Consider the following 18,984-nt stretch of genomic DNA (forward strand, 5'->3'; position numbering starts at 1 on the left):
ATATATAATTTATATTTTACTGTTTGTTTTCTTGGGGGAGGGGTTACCTGCAGAAAGAACCAGGGCCTTAGCACCAAGACACATTCCCAGCTCAGTTTTCATTTTTTATTTTGAGTCAGAGTCTCCCTAAACCTCGTAGCTATCTAGGCAAGCATTGAACTAGTGATTCTTCTGACTCAGCCTCTGAGTGCTAGGAGGGCAGTCCTATAGCACCTGGCTAGTTTATTTTTTTTATCTAGTGATTGGCTTCTAAAAAGTAATGTAGGGCTAGCATTGTGCATATAGGATGTGAGGTTTATTAAAGTTTAATCTTTCCTTCCTCCTTTTTTTCTTTTTCATTTGTTGGAACTGTAGCATTATAAGAGGAATTATTTTTTCATTTTTTTAAATTCCTATTTTTTAAAGTTTTTAGCTACCTGTAGCAACAGTTCTTACTTTGGTTTGTGGTTGATATGAGGAAAAGGGTGAGAATGAAGGGACCTGGTCTGCCTATCTAGGCATTAGCTACTCCTGGAGCTGGCTGCCCAGTGACAAGTTAATTATTCCCTCCTCTCTCCTTTTTTTGTAGGGATTTTTTGTTTGTTTGTTTTGGTGGGTTTGTTTGCTTGTTTGTTTTGGTTGTTTCAGTACTGGGGGTTGAATCCAAAGCCTTCACCCTAGCTCCATCCCCAGTGCTTTTGAAACAGGGTCACACTAAATTGCCTAAATTGGGCTAGAACTTGCAATCCTCCTCCCTCAGCCTCCCAGAGTGGACATGAACAACCACACTGGCTATTTTTGTTTGTTAGCTTTTAATAGCAATCTTTCAAATACCTTCTCATTTCATGTGGTAAAAATGTTTCACTTCTCTTTTAGCCCAGTAAATTTCTGGAGTTCCAAGTAGCTCCTATTGTGAGCAATGACCTCAATTTGAGGTTCCCATAGAACCCACCCATAGGGAACTGCCTTCTTCAGCATGTCCAAACTGACTGCATCTGGGTTTTTATCAGCCCCCATTAATGCAAGGGTCATTTCAAAAGGCCCCAGAATCACCTGAGCTCTCAGCAGATTCTAGGGACATTTCACAGGCATTTTACTTTTTATAATCATTTGATTGCCTCCTTGGGAGTTTTTTGTTTTGTTTTGTTTTTGGTACCAGGGATGGACTCAGGACCTGGTGCTTGCAAGGCAGGTGGCAGAACCACTGAGCTAAATCCCTGGCCCCTCCTTGGGAGTGTTGAGGGGGATGACAGTGAGACTTTTTGATCTAATTTATTTCACTAAGTTCTTTTTCACTTCACAGGAGGAGTTAGATCCAGTGGGAGATGAGCCATGGAATGCAAAATCACAGAAGCAAGTGAAGGTAACTATCACACTGTACAACTACAGTCATTTAGAGAATGAAAAATTACTCAGAGATGAGACTTAGTTCAATCACCAAGAAGCCCAGAAGGCCTATCCCAACTAAGACAAGCAGTATTAGGGAGACTTCCAGGAGTACGCTTTCATTTAGAATATTAGTAAAGAGAAAAAAATAGAGGAAAAGTACTTTGGGCAAGAAACTATCTCAAGGCTAGGCAGTTTTCTTGGAGAAAGGGAAAGGACAACCATTCATTTTTTCACAGAGCCTGTGTGTTTTGTCCTGCAGTTTAACCATTCACTCCTCGGCCAAGTTCCCCAAAGGTAATAAGACAGGCATGGATGATCCCAGTGCCACTGTGGTCAGCAAGGTGCCCTCATCACCCTGGTGAATGAAGCATGCATCTTCTCCACTTACGAAGATTATTCTCAGATGATGCCTCACCAAGTCAGTGGGTGGCGAGAGTGGATATCTTCCAATCTGTTAAAACTTCCACTATCCCAGAGTCCCCTGACAGCTCATTGACAGAGATTACCATCAGTAAGAAGCCACTGGAGCCTGGGGTTTTAAAAAAAATTTATTAGTACATATTTATCACAAATAATGATCACATTCATTATAGGGCATGTGTACCTGTGCATGGTGTGTCTTAACTCTTTTTTTTTTCCCATCACCCTCCACTCCTTTCAACCTTTCTCCCCGCGATTACAAATGCTTTGTTTCAATTTTTCCCCTTTCATTTTCTTTTTTAAAGAATTTTCCCCTTCTCCCATTCCCCTCCCCCCACACTTGTTTCCTATGTTATTTGAATATATTTTTCCTGCTTCCCAATATCTATCTGTGTTTCTCCCTATTTAAGCTTTGGGTTTCTCATACAAGAGAAACAAAGTATTATTCAAACGTGTGTGTCTGATTTATTTCATTTAACTTTATGGATTTGAGGTCTAGCCATTTACCTAAAAATCACACCTTTATCTTTTTTATAGCAGAGTAGTACTACATTATATATAAATGTTTTCTTTATTCATCTGTTGATGGACATATAGGCTGTTTCCAAGATTTAGCCATTGTGAATTGTGTTGCTATAAATACAAGTATGCATATATCATTATGGTATGATGCTTTTAAATCTTGGGAAGAAGCTTAGAAGGGGCACAGCAGGGTCAAATGGAACAACTATTTTTCATTTTTTACTGATTTCTATAGTGATCATACCAATTTATGCTTCCAGCAACAATGTAGAAGGGTTCAGTTTTCTCCACGGCCTGGACAGCATTTGTTATTGGTTGATTTCTTGACAATAACCAATCTTTCTGGAATGAGATGGAATCTCACCATTGTTTTTTTTTCTTACTGAGTTTATTGGTACATTTTAGGTATACAGTAGTTACATTCATCATTGTCACTGTTGTTTTAAATTGCATTTCTCCATATATGTGAGAATTTGTTTCTGTGCTATTTTATTGTTAGCTGATATGTGTGTTTTTATGCTTGATCATGTTTTATACTACAAGTTTTTTTTTGTGTGTGTGTGTGTGTGTGTGTGTGTATTGTTTTTTGTTTTTTGAGATAGGCTCTCACTATGTAGTTGAGACTGACCTGGAACTCACTTTGTAGCCCAGGCTGGTCTCAAACTCACAGCGATCCTCCTGCCTCAGCCTCCGGAAAGCTGGGATTACAGGCGTGCACCACCATGCCCGGCTACAAGTTTTTTATTTAATCCCTAAAGGCCCTGTTTTATCTTGCACACTGCCATGTTAGCTATTTTCATGGGTTTTTTTTTTTTTTTGAGTACAGTTACATAAAGTGTATTGTGTAACTCAGAATTTAAATTTAGTTTTTCATTTATGTTATAGCATAGGTCTCACACTGGATAGTTTGGGTACTCTTGATATAGAGGGAACAGATGTAACTCCCAAACCCACTAGATATCTAAAATGCAAGTTGGTGTTCTCTAAAATCGAAGAATGAATTCTACAAACAGGGAGGTTAGGATTAGGAAACTTTATTGAAAGATACTTTTGTCTAAGAGAGACAGAAAGAGGACTGGAAAATCGGTTGCCTGCCTACCCTGCTTCTTAAAGGTGCTTTATTGGCAAAGCCACAAGGTAATATGAGTTCAAGGTAGGAAAAAACTATAGTCAATTAGTAAGATCACAAATACAGTCACTTAGGCCTGCCTTGCAAGCGAAAGGACCTGAGCTCAATCCCTAGTACCAAAAAAAAAAAGGTGTAGTAACAAATACAGTCACTTAGGTAATATTGATCCAATGGGAAATCACAAGGCAGGTTCGAGGTGGAACAAAACTGATCAGCCAATAAGATTACAACAGATATAGTTGCTTAGGTAACACTGAATAAATGGGGACCAAATGGGACAGCAAGTTATGTAGCAAGTGTAAGAGGAACTAGCAAGGATTTTCAGTAAGGGGTGCGTCAGGGATCTTTCTTGGAAGATCTTGGTCTCCTACCCAGGTGACTGATACCTATTTAGAATACCAATCACTGCTATTCATCCTTATAGGGAAGAATGTAGATGTAGTAATTTGTCTTCTTTCACAATGCTGGCGTTCAGTGAATGTGTCTTGATTGTCCTTCATGTTGGCACCTTGACTGTCTTCTGTGTTGGCCCCTTGATTGTCCTAACTGCCTACAAAATATCTAATTAACTAACCTGTTTACTAATTTTGATTGTTCCCAGATTTTGGGCTACTGGAGTCTCCTCTAAGAGGTGACTTTTAGGCCCTTTCAGTCCTGGACAAAAAACTGAATGAAAGAAGCACAAACCGTGGTAAAATTTCTCATTTATTAAATGTGTGTGTGGGGGGAATCAGATGGCTACATACTGGAGGATGATTTATTTACAGAGCACCTTGACTACCACTATTGCCTTTTCTGAACAAGTAGGAAAGGCTTCAATCCAGCCTGTAAAGGTTTCAATTAGGATTGATATCTGTTTAAATCTGCCACATATTGGCGCGTGTGTAAAGTCTAACTGCCATTCTTCCCCAGGGTATGTACTTCTTCTCTGTATTAGTTCTAACAAAGGAGATGGTTTGGGCTTACCATGGTTATTGTAGGCTGAGAATGGGCTTTAAAGACCTGTCAGGTGGTTGCCACCAGTCCAAATCCTGTAAAAATTTGAGTGACCATTTCCAATGTAGCATCTCTTCCCATATGGGAAAAAAAATGATTAGTGGTTTTTATAGCCTTCCACAGTGTCCCTTGTGGAAGAACCAATTTGTTTTCTAAATACCAGCAGAGTCCCTTTTTCACTCCCCTTTTTCCTAAGGCCCATTTATCTTCTTGGGAAGTATAGCCCGGTTTAATGGTTTCTGATGAACTAAGAATAAGGCTAGAGTCTTAAGGAACTATCGTGGAAGCATGGAAGAACGTCCTACCAAAGGCTTTTTCTCTACATATTCGGGCCCATTAGCTCCTCAGAGAGAGGAGTATTGAGCCACTTGATGGCTCTATGTAGCCCTTCAAAATTCCCATTAGATCAGAGTAGAGTTCCTCACCACTGGTACTCCCTTAGCCACATTATGCTACTTGATGGATCTGCTTAAGCAGGATGGAACTATTGTAGCAAATATAACTCACAGTGTTGTAGCTCTAGGTGGTATAACAGAGTCTGGCCAAGAAGAATCAAGCCCACACCCTGGAAGTTGGAGGCAGGTTTATTTCACTAGCAGACTGATGGGGGACTTCATCAAGTGATCAACCTTGTCTGGGTGGTGAACAGGGTTTATATAGATTTAGCAGGTGAGGATACAGTGGCAAGGCACATAGCATTAGTTCATTGGTTGAGGTAGATACATTATGCTTATACAATTGGATAGAAAGGTACACCAGGATTAACTTTATATAGTGCAGAGCAAGTGTCACAGAAACTCTACTGAGAACAAAGAACAATGGAGGAAAATATGTCCGGCATGTCTGAATGAGACCCAGACATATTTTAGGTATGGAAGGAGCCTTTGCTTACTACCCACTTAGCTACATCACAGGCTTCTTCTGGTCAGAAATAATTTCCCTATTCAGAACCACTTGGGAAATAATACCCCATAGCAAAAACTCTGGTGCTTTCTTTAAGGCAATAGAAAGGGAAACCTTCTTTAAAAAACAAAAATCAGAAAACCTTAAAAGGATTTTTGAACAATTACGGCTTTACTTTTGTGTACTCACAGTCACTTGAGTTAAGCTTTCCTGGCTGTTCTGCTCAGGCATTGCTGTGAGTTTTGTAAGAAACAAGGAAGAGATCTAGCCCAATTTAAAAGAAAAGAGGGAGGAAGTCTACATGTTGTCTGAGATCAGAGGCTCATCTCCTATCTACAAGGGTGAGATTACCTGGGAGCACAAGGTAAATTGATAAAAAACAAAACAAGGAAATAATTGTAAATAAATATGGTGGTGGTTGACTCAAAATGGTGACCAATTATGTGACAAGATAGATTGGCAACCAGTCCTCTGATGAGACAGCATGGCAACCTAGCTAAAATGGCACCCTGCGAAAGAAAAAGCCATGTAGGGGGAAATCACAGTTGGGATTTTGGCATAATAGGCTCTCTAGCTACACAACTCATACTGGCAGAGTGGCCACAAATGAAAAAAGAAAAGGAGATAAACTTAGGATGAGCCTGTAAGTCTACAGCTGGAAGAAAAACATAATGCATTGCAGTCTCCTCCCCACTCCCACATGGTTGGAAAAGCAGGAAACAGTTATAGCCTTAAGCAGTTTCCTGAATTCCCAGCATCCAGGTATTAGCCTCCCTCTCTGATGTGTTCCATTTGATCCTTGAAAAGCCTGGACCCTTTTCCAGGACTGTAACAATGACCTTGAAAGTATTTTGAGGCTCCAGATCATTAGCATAAAGCTACTGGTGTGCAGGTAAACACGATAATTCAGTAAGGTCCATGCACATCATTTGAGCATGAGTTGATTAGGTACCTTCCATCAACTGCGTCCTGTCCTCAGTGGGAGGACATCATTAGGCAGGGAGGGATTTATTCTTCTCTATCTAATTCCCACAGTGAGTATGTTTTCCTGTACCCCCTGTGTATCAGTCAGTGCTTACTAGAATAAACAAACCTCAGGCATGTTTTCACTGGCTTTCCACATGCTGGGCCTATATTCACTTGCTCTAATCTCACCACAGGCAAGAATCACACAGTCAGAACAGGAGCCCTTATGCCCTAAAACTTGTACAGGTTACCCAAACAAACCAAGGTCAAACTTTCTTCTCTGGCTTGGAAGTTCCTTCCCTTCCAGACCACACTGGGAGATCTTACCCACATTTGCCTCTGTCCATTTTTACTGTGAGTTGCCTTGGTACTTTCCCACTTGCCACTTGATGGGTCACATGCCATTTTTCTTGAGGTATGTGAACATTAAAAAAAAATGTCTTTTGAGGCCGGGCATAGTGGCATATACCTGTAATACCAGCATTCTGCAAAGTGAGGTAGGAGGATCATCATGAGTTCGAGACCAGCCTAGGCTCCTTAGTGAGTTCAAAGCCAGCCTGGACTACATGGCAAGACCCTGTCTCAGAAAACTTCCCCAAATGAAAGGTCTTTTGAATGGCAGACATCTTCTGATAGGCTAGACCTACATACCTGACGACTATCAAAGCCTGTAGTATAAAATAATAGGTGCTGAGGGGGCTAGCGCCAGCCTGTAATCCAAGCACTCTAGGAGTTTCAGGTAGAAGGATCCCACTGCTTACCTTGAGGAAGGACTGAATGATTCCTCAGGAACAGAGGAGAAGGCTAAAGTCTTGAGGGGCTCTAAGGCTGCCCTTCTTGACACTTGACCAGCCTTTTGGCTGGTCTAGCCCCTTTCCAGGAGAAAGGACAGTCAATCCTCCAGGCATGTCAGCCATCTGACACACAGAGCAGGGCCTAGGTGGTAGTATTAAACGGTGATCAGTCCTCCAACTGCCTAGAAAGGGGAACAGCAAGGGCTAAAGAAAAAAGACAGTAGAGACTTTGATAATCTCAAAGTATATGGGGGGGGTGGGAGGTCAGTGCCTCATGGTGGGCAAAGACAGACATTCCAAGCTTGCCACTATTTATTGGGTTCATACAATAATTGGAAGGAGTATCAGGTGACTTAGCGGTCCATGGTAATCCTATTTTAATGAGGATCTTAGGTCAATGAACATCTTATGGTAATCCTATTTTAATGAGGATCTTAGGTCGATGAGCATCTTATGTGGATGAGTACAGTGAGATGAGCAAAATATTCTTATAATAGTAGGTGGAAAAGGTTAAAGTGATAAGGAATTTATCCCTTCCCAGGTGAAACCTTTCTTTTTTTATTACTACTTCATTCTCAAAGAACCAGGATCTCTTCAGTTGATTTAACTCTTGCCCTTGAATGTCACAGTATCATGGGACCACTGAAGTCTCATCTGTGACTGGAGGCAAAATGGAGTTATGTTTCTGAATGCCATAGCTGGCTGGTGAGAAGGACATTAGGGTTCATACAGCCCCAGTCATAATTTATTATGAGGGCCAGGGATGTAGCTCAGTGGCACTGTGCCTGCCTGGCAAGCACAAGGTCCTGAGTTAAATTCCAAGTACCAGAAAAAGAAATTTAATATGAAATGATTTTTCCCCAATATTATGTAGAATGGCTCCTGACATCATAGCTTGGTACAGTCACATGCCATGTTTCCAGTTTTCTTGCAGGCCTTGATTGGCCTGAGTTTTCCCTTGGATGACTTGGGTGTGCTCAAAGCATTGCCAATTGGGACAGGCATAATTTTGGTCCATTAGTTTTTTCTCAGCCCCTCTCCTTTCATCCTCACTTAGATTCTATTTGGTGAACACAGAAAAGACCATGTCCAGAAATTATGTCATAGTTGAAAATACTAAGTCTCTCTGGAGTGCTAGCTTCTGCTTGAAACAGGTTGAAGAGATCCATATACCCCTGAGAGATAAGTGGGCATCAATTATATCGATATTTTTTTCTTTTGGAGGCCTCATTAAGTACTATAGTTCTTGGGCCTTTACAGAGGTAAAGAGCTATAGAAGCCTGAACATAGGGATTTCATACCACTTTCTTTGCCTCTGGAGACTTAATCTAACTGAAAATAACACACAGCCTAGTGGTGAGGTAACTGGGATGTGCAGGTTGTTTCCCATGGTGTGTTGGCCCACAGACTCCTTAGGGGCTCCCTTAGAAATTACTAAGAGATCAGGGTGAATCTCCCTCCCTCCTTGGGAGGTCTCCCTTAGCAGTTTGAGGCCAAGAAATCAGGGTGGAACCTTCCCTGGGGCACCCTTAGAAATGGTAAGCTCTTAAATTGTCCAGGGTGTAGCCTCACCCACTGCTCACTTAGCCACCTGAGAAACAAAATCCCTTGAATTTACAATAATAAAAACTTTGGCACTTTGTTTAAGGCAGTGGAGATAGAAACCTCTTTTGAAAAAAAAAAAAAATTTAAAGCAATTTAAAAGAACTTTTAAGAACAAGGATGGCTCTACTTTTGCATACTCACAGCCACTTGAGTTGACCTCTACTGGCTGTTCTTTCTTCTGCTAAGGCCATCATGCATATGTTTCTAAATTACCTGAATTTCTGTTAGAGAAAATAAACAGGGAAGGGATCTAACCTGATTTAGAGGAGAAGAGGGGAGGAGATCCATGTGCTTACCTGAATTTGGAGTTTTAGATCTTCTCTCTAAGACTGAGATTTCTTGGTGACCATGAGTCCAGTTAAAAAAGAGAAAGGAAAATGGCAAACAGACATGACAATCCATGTGGGTGACCCACAAGATGAACCAAAATGGCCACAAAATATGGCAGAAAGGTGGAATGGATTGAAATAAGGCCCTGAGAAAGTGACTTAACTATGGTTACCTTGACATAAAAGGGCACATAGGGAAAAAGTGTAGATGAGACTTTGAGCACAAGCAGGTTCCCAAAAGCTTAATAATGTATCAGGGACTAAATTCTAGATCCTACATGGAACCTGAATGATCCTGTAAGACCTGAATTACAAGCCCATGCTAAATGACAAAGGGCCTAGGAGCCAGTGCTCTAACCCCCTCCCATTGCAGCCTTAGCCCCGACCTTTGTTCAAACCCTGGCTTAGGAATGTAAGGCAATCTTGTACTGTTTGATGTCTAGTGATTCTAGTGGTGTTAGTGATTCTAGACTATGAGATAAAATCTGTACCGTACATAGAGACCCCAAGTTAATTGTCAAACTGCTCATCCAGAATGTCTTGGTGGCCTTTGAAGCATCCTATAGGTATCTGTTACTCATCAGTGTGTGACTACCGAGTACATGACTGCTGATGACCAGTTCAAATCAGCAGACCTTTGTTCCCTGCCTGCAAGCTTAGATTGTTAACCCCCCTTTTTACCTCCCTATAAAAAGGACCTCAGCCCCTGAGCTGGTGCCTCTCTGCGCTACTTGGTTCTGAGAGTGCCGTCTGGCCAGGCTAATAAAGGTCTGTTTACCAACTAGCCTGGTGTGTTCCTTCCTGGGTGACTCTTGTTCCTCCATCGAGCTTCCAGATCCTCACTGGGTTTTAGGACCCAGCATCGTAGAGGCCTTTTTGGCTGTTCACGCTCTGTGGAATGGAAGTGGGACTTTGAAGTCTTACAATCCATTCCATGACTATTAATAGCAGGCTCTCTGGAAGCTCTTAAATGACTCATACCCAAAATGAGTGACCAAAAATGAGGGAAAGTGAATAAATAAAGGAGGAGATTAACTTGAGGTGAATCTATGGGCCTCTTACCAGCTGGGGAAAATACAACTGCTGTGTGCTTGCCCTGCTCTGTCCTACAGGAAAGTGTTCCTGGAACCATAAGAAAGCTTTGTGAGTTCTCCAGCTTCTATTTATTTTATCAGCCTCTCCTCAATAACCAAAAAGAGGCAATCCTTTTGATGGATGAAGGCCTGTCCTGGGAGAGAATGGATGAGAAGATTTGAGCTTTCCTAGGGGAGACACACACACACACACACACACACACACACACACACACACACAGGGGGTGGGGGTGGAGACCCTTCTTGACCATAGATTTGCGAGAGAAATGAAACTATGCCCAAAAGTCATGCTTCCTGGCTGGCTTTCTCAAGGTATGTTACCAGGTTTTGGGGTTCAGGAGTCTCCTTCTAGAGGTGGTTTGTGAAATAATTATATGTGTATGTGTCCAAGAGGAATGGTGGAGGTGCATGGCAGCAGGTTATGGTGAAAATTTTTTTCTTTTTAAATTTTGAGACAAAGTCTCCCTAGCTCCCTAAGTTGTCCAAGCTATGTTCGAACTTGCAGCCCTCCTGCCCAAATCCTGGAGTGCTGGGAATATAGGTGTGTGCTACCACATCCCACTAATTTTTGAATTTTATAGATTGTAGTAAATTCTCTCAGATTTCATTATAATATATATTTTTTTGTTTTTGTTTTTTGAGACAGGGTCTCACTATGTAGTTGAGACTGACCTGGAACTCACTATGTAGCCCAGGCTGGTCTCGAATTCAGTGATCCTCCTGCCTCAGCCTCCTGAGTGCTGGGATTACAGGTATGCGCCACCACACCTGGCTCAAGTCCTCTTTCTTTCCAGATGGCCATATGTACATTTAAGATCAGAAAGGTATATTTTGAGTATATATATTTTGATTGTCTTGCCCTGGGGCAAGTTGAAGAGCCTCTTGGGCAGAAGTCCCAGAGGGGAGTGCTCTTGTTTCAGTGAACTGGGTAGGGCTGACTATGGCATAGCCTGCCCTCTTAATGCCATCCTTTATGAAACTACTGCCAACTACTTCCATCAGTGAACTATATAGTAGCCAGCCTTCTTATTGGCTGGTCTCTCAGATCAGGGCAGCTGTCATAATTTTGGGTGATGGTCTGTTTACACTCATGTTTTATCTAATTTTTGGTTGGGAGGAGGCTTGCTAGGTTTAAAATAGTGAAAGACAGGAGAGAAACATCTGGTTTTCAATAAGAATGTCCTGATATTTAGTGAGCCTTTCTCCAGTCATCCTTAACTTGATGTGTGATTAGAACTAAGAACTTTTTTCTCATTTTATTGCTATTTATTTTCATAAACATAAGGTATTTCAAAGTGCTATAAGATGCTGTACTAAATATATAGCTTGAAGAAATTCACCACAGAATGTGAATTTACCCTGTTCTATGTACCAATCATGAACAAATTCTTTAAGAAGGGGAAAAAAAACAGGCTAGGGAAAAGGCATATAAGTATCAAATTTAGTTATATATAGTGTTATAGTAAAGTATACAGGAAGTATAAAAATTAGTATAGCACATAACAAAATTTAACAATATATTCATATACAAAATATGCTCCTCAAAATCAAGGTATTATTATAATACTTAGGCATGAATTCCCAGTGTAATACTGGTGGCAAAAGCCACCTTTCATTACCCAGGACATTTGCCAAAGTCAGTGTCAATGGTATTTACAGAAATGGGGATGTGTGAAATGACTGGCCAGAAAAGCTGGATGGTGGCCACAGATGAAATTTAAACACCCTGGTAAAAAGAAGGAACAAATCTTGGAAGGAACAAAGGTAAGAACAGCCACAGTGGCTTCCAAGTGTCACAACATCAAAGCTGCCATAGGGGTGAACAGTGCAGGAGATGCCAAAGTCTCCCAACATCCTGGGAGAGACTCTTGGACATCCTGCAGAACCCCTAGGGCTGGGGATTTAGTTCAGTGGTGTAGCCGCCTGCCTCACAAGCACAAGGTCCTGAGTTTGATCCCCAGTACCAAAAAAAAAAAAACAACAACAAAACAAAACCCCACATGCCCTGGCCCCACCTAGATCCAAACATGAAAAGAAACCAATTGGAGAAAGTAAACCAACATTCTTAAAGTCAATACAATTTCTAAAAATCAAAATTGGGCCAGGGATTTAGCTCAACGGTTCTGCCGCCTGCCTTGCAAGCACAAGGTCCTGAGTTCGATCCCCAATAACAAAAAAATCAAAATCAAAATGCAAAAACATGGTGGTTAGAGTCCACTCATTCCTCAGAGGGATGCCTAGCAAATCCTCACAAGCTTGACCTTCAACAGCTGGTGCTGCTCAGCCTGCAGTTTTTCTCCAGCAGCAGCTGGTGCTCCTCAGCCTGTAGGAGGCCTTCTTCAACATGACCACTCTGGCAGCCTTTTCATTGCTCACCAACTCAGGCACATGACCCCTGAGCATGAAGAAGCCATTCTGCAGGTCGTTTTGGTGCTAGTGCTCCAGGATGTTGTGGTTGCTCAGAATCAGAGAGTACAGGCATGTGCCATCATGCCTGGCTTTAAAAAAAAAATTAAAAAATATATATGTATCCCTTACATTTAACAGCTTTTCCAAAGCAGAACAAGCCAGGAATGGTGGTGCACACCTGTAATCCCAGTAATCAGGAGGCTGAGGCATGAGGACTGCTGCAAGTACAAAGTCACATAGAGATCAAGGTCAACATGAACTACATAGTGAGACCCTGTCTTAAAAAATTATATATTAAAAAGAAAATCAGACCAATACTTTAAGAACACTTACAGAGAACAAACAATATCTAAGTTTGTTGGAATATAATATTTTGATTCTGACCTTTATGAATAATGTTATCAACATGCATCAGATTTGGAAAATTTTACAATTTTTTTTGTTCTCTTCAGTTTCTATATAAAATTTCTATAGCTTTCTGTATTGAGATATGTTTTTTCTTCCAACATATTTGTTCCCATTGAGCAGCAGTCATTTTTTAAGAACAGAAACATTTATTTTTGTCTCTAATGTAAAAAAATAAATTTTATTTTTCAATGGCTTAGCAATTTCATTCATATGTAGTGATTGTAAATATCTAGCAAAGTCATTTTTATTTGATAGAGAACTGTGTGTGGTGGTGCACACCTGTAATTCAGCACTTTGGAGACTGAGGCAAGACGACTGCCTTGTTCAAAGCCAATTTGGGCAGCACTATGAGTTGAAGACCAGCCTGAACTACATAGTAAGATCCTATATCAACAAAAAAACCCAGAAAAATTGGAGGTGGAAAATTGCAAAATCTCTGTTATTTAGCAGATAAGAAGAGCTCATGAACACATATATCCCTGCCTTATATACACCCATTATACACTTTTGAAGTATATAATGATGTACAGTTTCTCAACATGCAAAAAAAGAAAGCAATTATTATTTTTTGTTTTGTTTTGGGGGGTACTTTTGGTGCCGGGGTTGGAACTTGGGACCTTCTGCCTATGAGGCACGTGGTGGCACCACTAAGCTAAATCCCCTACCCTGAAAGTGATTATTGATGAATCTTTCTTTTTCTTTCCTTGATTTTAGTGCTAGAGAATGGATTCACAGCCTAATACAAACTAGGTAAGTGCTCTACCACTAAGCTATACCTCAAATGCTCTGAATTTTAAAATATCTAGAATACAAATTATAAGATAGGTGTTACATATAATTTAGATCTATTATATGTCTTCTATTACATATATTAGAAGTAAAATGTCAAGTGTATTATATATTTAAAAATGTTAATATTTAAATAGCATTACTGTGCAAAATATTTTATATGTGACTATATATAAATATATCATCTATTTTAAATATATTACATAAAATACATAATATACAAACGTATAATACATATAAACAATATAAAACACAATAACAGATACTATGAAGCATAATTAAATACATATAATAAAATCTGAAACAAATATCACATGCTTTGCATCAAAATTTTATATGTCATGAAATATATGTAAGATGACTTCATAGGTAAAATACAGTTGTATACATACATAAGTAAAATAGTTACATTTAAATATAATAAACTACCATTGTTTAAGTGAATTATTATATAATTAGATAATTTCTATCATAAATATGTAATATATAGCACACAAAGTTAAATATGATTTGTATTTTGTATAAAGTTAGTATGCATAAAGTTAAAAATGATTTATATTTTGATAGTCATGTATCAATACAAGGCAATTACATATATTGCATACCACATTTCAAACACTATACAGCTTGCTTACATTTTAATTAAATTGCTAAAATTTACTTTATTTATTTATTATAGTACTGGTGATTGAGCCCATTATGTCTAAAATATATGGGAATACTTTGTATTCTATAAAATTTAAATATAAATGTTGGCTGGGGATGTAGCTCAGTGGTTCCTCCTCCTGCCTCGCAAGCACAAAGACCCAGAGGTCCACAGAGTGGACTCCAGAGGCCGCCACAGATAAATGCAACAATTGAAGAGAGCAGTGGACACAATAGACTGCAGTGGCTGGTGAGTTTTTCGGGTTCAGATGCCACCCAGCAGAGCACGATTGGCCAGTAGGACTCAGAGCAACTGTGGACTGGCCCCATCTAGAAGCTCCCAATGTCAGGGAGAGACTGCTGAGTTAAATCAGCAGGATGCCAAGGAGCTGAGTTCCAGCTGGCAGGAGGCACATTGAGTATCTACAACAAATTGTGTCCCAGACTCACAGCCAGAAATGAGCCTGAACTTCAGTGGAACTAAAGGTTAAGGCTTGCTGGGATTATCCAATACTCTGCTGTAAATTTATGGCTGACTTGTTGGGATTAATCAACATGGATCTGGACTCTGTCCATCCACTTTGTATACCAATGACAGCAGAGACACACTTTAAAGTGGACATTTTTTCTTGTCTTCTTTTTTCTTGTTTTATCTTTGTTTGGTTTTGTCTGTTCTTGTTTTTATTTCTTCTCTTTTTCCCTCCTGTCTTCATCAGTTCCCCAAAGATCTTTTAATCTTCCCGTGGCCTTCAGCCTTGCTTCTAATTTCTTCTATTTCTCTATTTTTTCCCCAACCACTAATTTTTTCCCCTGAGGGTAAAATTGTCATACTGAGGGCTTATTTACTGTATACAATTTTCTGGTTTGTGGTAGATTTTGATATATAACCACAGTTAAAGTTGACAAATTAATAGCACATTTTTCATTTTCTATGGTACAATTGATGCTGTTGTTATTACTGATTGTGCTACCTTAGCCAAGGTGACTTAATTATTCTAATCACTCTTTCTGGTTTGCCAAGACTGAGACTGTGTAAAGGCCATAAATAATATCCGTGCCAAAGAACCAGGAGCTGGGCTAAGTAGGCAGCAACTTCACATCCCTAATAAATTGAGGAGGTAGAATCTTGCAACAAACTCAAAACCCAAAAGCCAGCTATACCTAGAAGTCTCTGAGTAGTCATTTCCTAATGGGTCTTAATACTAGCAATAAAGCTACTAACATAGGCAATTTATAAACATCAACCCAGGAATTAAAGAAAAAATAGAAAATTTTATTTAAAAAAAAGAAAATGAGAAGACACAGAAGCAAGAAGCAACCCCAGATTTTCAGCTCACCAAAGGCAAACCCAGGGGGCAGTGACGTGGAACAGCTTTAAAGCCAGCCCTCTGGACTCTCCAAAGTGATATCAGCAATGGTTAAAAAGCAGATATGAGGCTCTAGACAAAAATCAAATCAGAAATAGTTTCTCAGATAACTACAGAGATGGCAACAATAATTCAAGACTTCCTTAGTGACTCTAGAGCAAATACAGATTTTTAAAAATAGAAGAGCTTAGGAAAATGTGGAAACCATGAATGACCAACATGGGAAAGAAATGGAATCCATGAAACTGATTCATACAGATATCCAAGAGAGGGCTGGAGGTTTAGCTACAGCCAAGAGATTAAAAATTCTATTGAAAGTATACACAGTAGAATAAACCAATGTGAGGACAGAATATTAGATATAGAAGACAGGATTGTGATTAGCAATCATTAAAATAAATATTTCTTTTAAAAAAAGATACCACTGAAAATCAATTCAACAGCTGCTAGATAATGCAAAGAAATATAACACAAGAGTGATTGGAGTCAATGAAAAAGTGCGAGATAGTAAAAGTGACATTAAAAACCTGTTCACAGAAGTAATGGCAGAAAACTTTACAAGCATGGAAAGAGAATTTGACATACAGATAAGTAAGGCCTATAAAATTCCAATTAGCCATGACTGAAAAACTACACCAAAGCATATAATAGTCAAGATCCTGGAATCCCAACAGAAGAACAAAATACTACAGAATCTTAGAGAGTAGCCAGTCTTCCTCTAGCATGGAACATATGAAGGAGACACTTCAGTCACATGAATCTGAGTAACTTTTTCTATGCTTCCTTCAAACCTAAAACTATCTTTCAAAATTGATGGAGAAATCAGGTACATCCATGACACAAAGAACACCTGAGGAAATTCATGACCACCACACTAGCACTACAAAATGTTCTGAAGAATATTCTAGAAAGAGATAACAAGGACTTCACTTGCACGAACACCAGAAGAATGAATGCACCAGGCAAGGCAAGCAATTAAATAGAGTGGGGAAAAGTGAACCAACAACAGGAAAATAACATGACAAGAAGTCAATACATACCAGTTAATACCATCAATGTTAATGGTCTCAATTCACCAATGAAAAGAAACAGACTGGCAGAATAGATCAAGAAGCAAGATCCAACAATATGCTGCATACAAGAAACACATTCAATTCATAAATCAGATATGGCAAATTATGAGATTCACGTGCCTGCCAGTTGGGTGAATAAAAGCCCTACAACCAAAAACCTCACACACACACACACACACACACACACACACACACACACACACACACAAATGAGGCAAAGGGTCCATAGCAGATAGACTAATAGAAGGCTATGCAGAATCTCCAATCCCAGCCTTGATGTTTTAATTGACAAATAACTGATTTAAAACCTGTTTCCAAACAATTTCTTTACATCATCATCTGGGTAAAAATTCAAACTGTTAGAAGTATTGCAAATTGGCCACCTCTATTTTGACCTGTTTTTGACACAGTTTAGCTCTAGCTATAGCAATATCACTTTTGCTCCCTCTGTATCTATGATACTGCATTTAAAAGAAATTTGCAAATCTAGTGTGGAGAACTAACATTGCCTTTAATTATGCAAGGAGTTCAAACCTACTGTGCCATCAAAATTCATATAACCAGTTAGGTATGGTAGCATATACTTATAATCCCTGCACTGATGAGGCAGAGACAGTAGAATTTCCACAACTTCAAGGCTATCTAGTAAGTTCAAAGCCAGTCTGAACTACACATCAAGATGTTGCCTCATTCAAATCAGTCAGTCAATCACAAAATCAAGACCTGCCTTAGTTTGAGTGGGTATCCATGTAGAAAAAAAAAATCTCATTTGACATACTCATATCTATGAGCCCAATATTGAAGACTTTGCACACTGTGCCACAGTCCACTTCAACATATACTAAAGCAGATTAGGTACACAAACTACATCTTCTGAAGCACAAATTGAATGTACTGTTACCAGCCACTTAGGTTCCTATGGTCAGGTTTGTTTGCTCACTAATGACCAAATCAAAATGAGGTAGGAGATTAGGGTGTGGCAAACTGGCTGAGCAATTGGGCGTGACTTGTCAATCATGGAAATCTAGGAAATGTGCAGAAAAACAATTCCCAAAGGCCTGCATCTGGGACCAATCAGAAAATGATATCTTCAATTCTCACAAGAAATCAAGCAAGTTTTTGACAGGATGGCTTAGACCTGAAGTCAGTCCAAGGGCTGGGAGAGCAAAAGATAGCCACCATTAAGGTCTTGGCCATTGTGTTCTCTCTTTTATAGTGGAATACCCTCAGCCTGAAGTGTATTCTTCTTTTTCTACTTCTAATTGGCTCATATTCACTCTGCAGAGCATGTTTCTTTTTCTATATTTCTTCCTACCTTCTTCCTTCCTTCCTTCCTTCCTTCCTTCCTGCTTGCTTGCTTGCTTGCTTGCTTTCTTTCTTTCTTTCTTTCTTTCTGGTAGTAGGGATCGAACTTGGGCCTTTGAGCTTATGAGGCAGGTACTGCAACCACTGAGCTAAATCCCTGGCCTTTCCTATCTTTAATAAATGTAAAACCTCACTACCTTTTTTGCTTATTTTGTCCAATTCTTTGTTCAGGACAAGAACCTAGAAAGAATCTTTAGAAGGAGTCCCCAGACCCCTGAATCTTAATAACATATTTTGGCTGGAAGTGTGCCTTTTGGGCATAGTTTTCTTTCTTTCCTATCTGAAATTTATGGATTTAAGCCAAGAAGGACGGGTTTAGTTTTTGGGCTTCCCCCCGCCTTTTCCTCTTTGTGTCACCTACAAAAGCTCTAATCCCCTTCTTCTCCTTCTTTCCCACTTGGGCTTTCATCTGTCAGAGGACTCAAATCTTTTAACTTTTTTTTTTATGTTAGCTTTTGGGAAAAGGCAAGACTTAGAGTGTGTTACAAAATAATGGAAGCTAAGGAACTCAGGTGGCTTTCTCCTGGCTCTGGAAACAGTTTCCCAGTATGTTTCAACATGTGGAATGGGGGAGAGGAAGCACACAGCCTTGGTATTTTTCCTAGCTAGTAAGAGAGGACCACAACACTGTCTCAAGTTTATCATCCTTTTATTTTCTTCATTTTCCTGTTTTCAGTCACTCATTGTGGGTATGAATAATTTAAGACCTGCCAAAGAGCCTTTTATTGATGCAACCACAGAATGGATCACTCAGATTTATGTGTGAATTAGAGTTTAGTATTCTTTTTTTTTTTTTTTTTTT

General features: G+C 39.6%; 2 long non-coding RNA genes across 2 annotated transcripts in view; both read left to right on the forward strand.

Annotated features, from left to right (window-relative positions):
• Positions 1–4,302, forward strand: part of LOC104866928 — a 111,140-nt gene extending 106,838 nt beyond the window's left edge. Inside the window, exons 7-8 of the long non-coding RNA XR_781606.2 lie at positions 1,283–1,342; positions 4,041–4,302. This is a non-coding gene — a long non-coding RNA (uncharacterized LOC104866928). The remainder of the gene's footprint in view (positions 1–1,282; positions 1,343–4,040) is intronic.
• Positions 4,303–11,698: 7,396 nt separating this feature from the next.
• LOC117284714 lies at positions 11,699–14,982 on the forward strand. Its single transcript, XR_004515789.1, has 3 exons — positions 11,699–11,890; positions 13,658–13,693; positions 14,530–14,982. It is a non-coding gene; the product is annotated as an uncharacterized LOC117284714 (long non-coding RNA).
• Positions 14,983–18,984: the final 4,002 nt, after the last annotated feature.

Source organism: Fukomys damarensis, unplaced genomic scaffold (genome assembly GCF_012274545.1).
Source record: "Fukomys damarensis isolate Sample0158 unplaced genomic scaffold, DMR_v1.0_HiC HiC_scaffold_39, whole genome shotgun sequence".
Classification (NCBI taxonomy): Eukaryota; Metazoa; Chordata; class Mammalia; order Rodentia; family Bathyergidae; genus Fukomys; species Fukomys damarensis.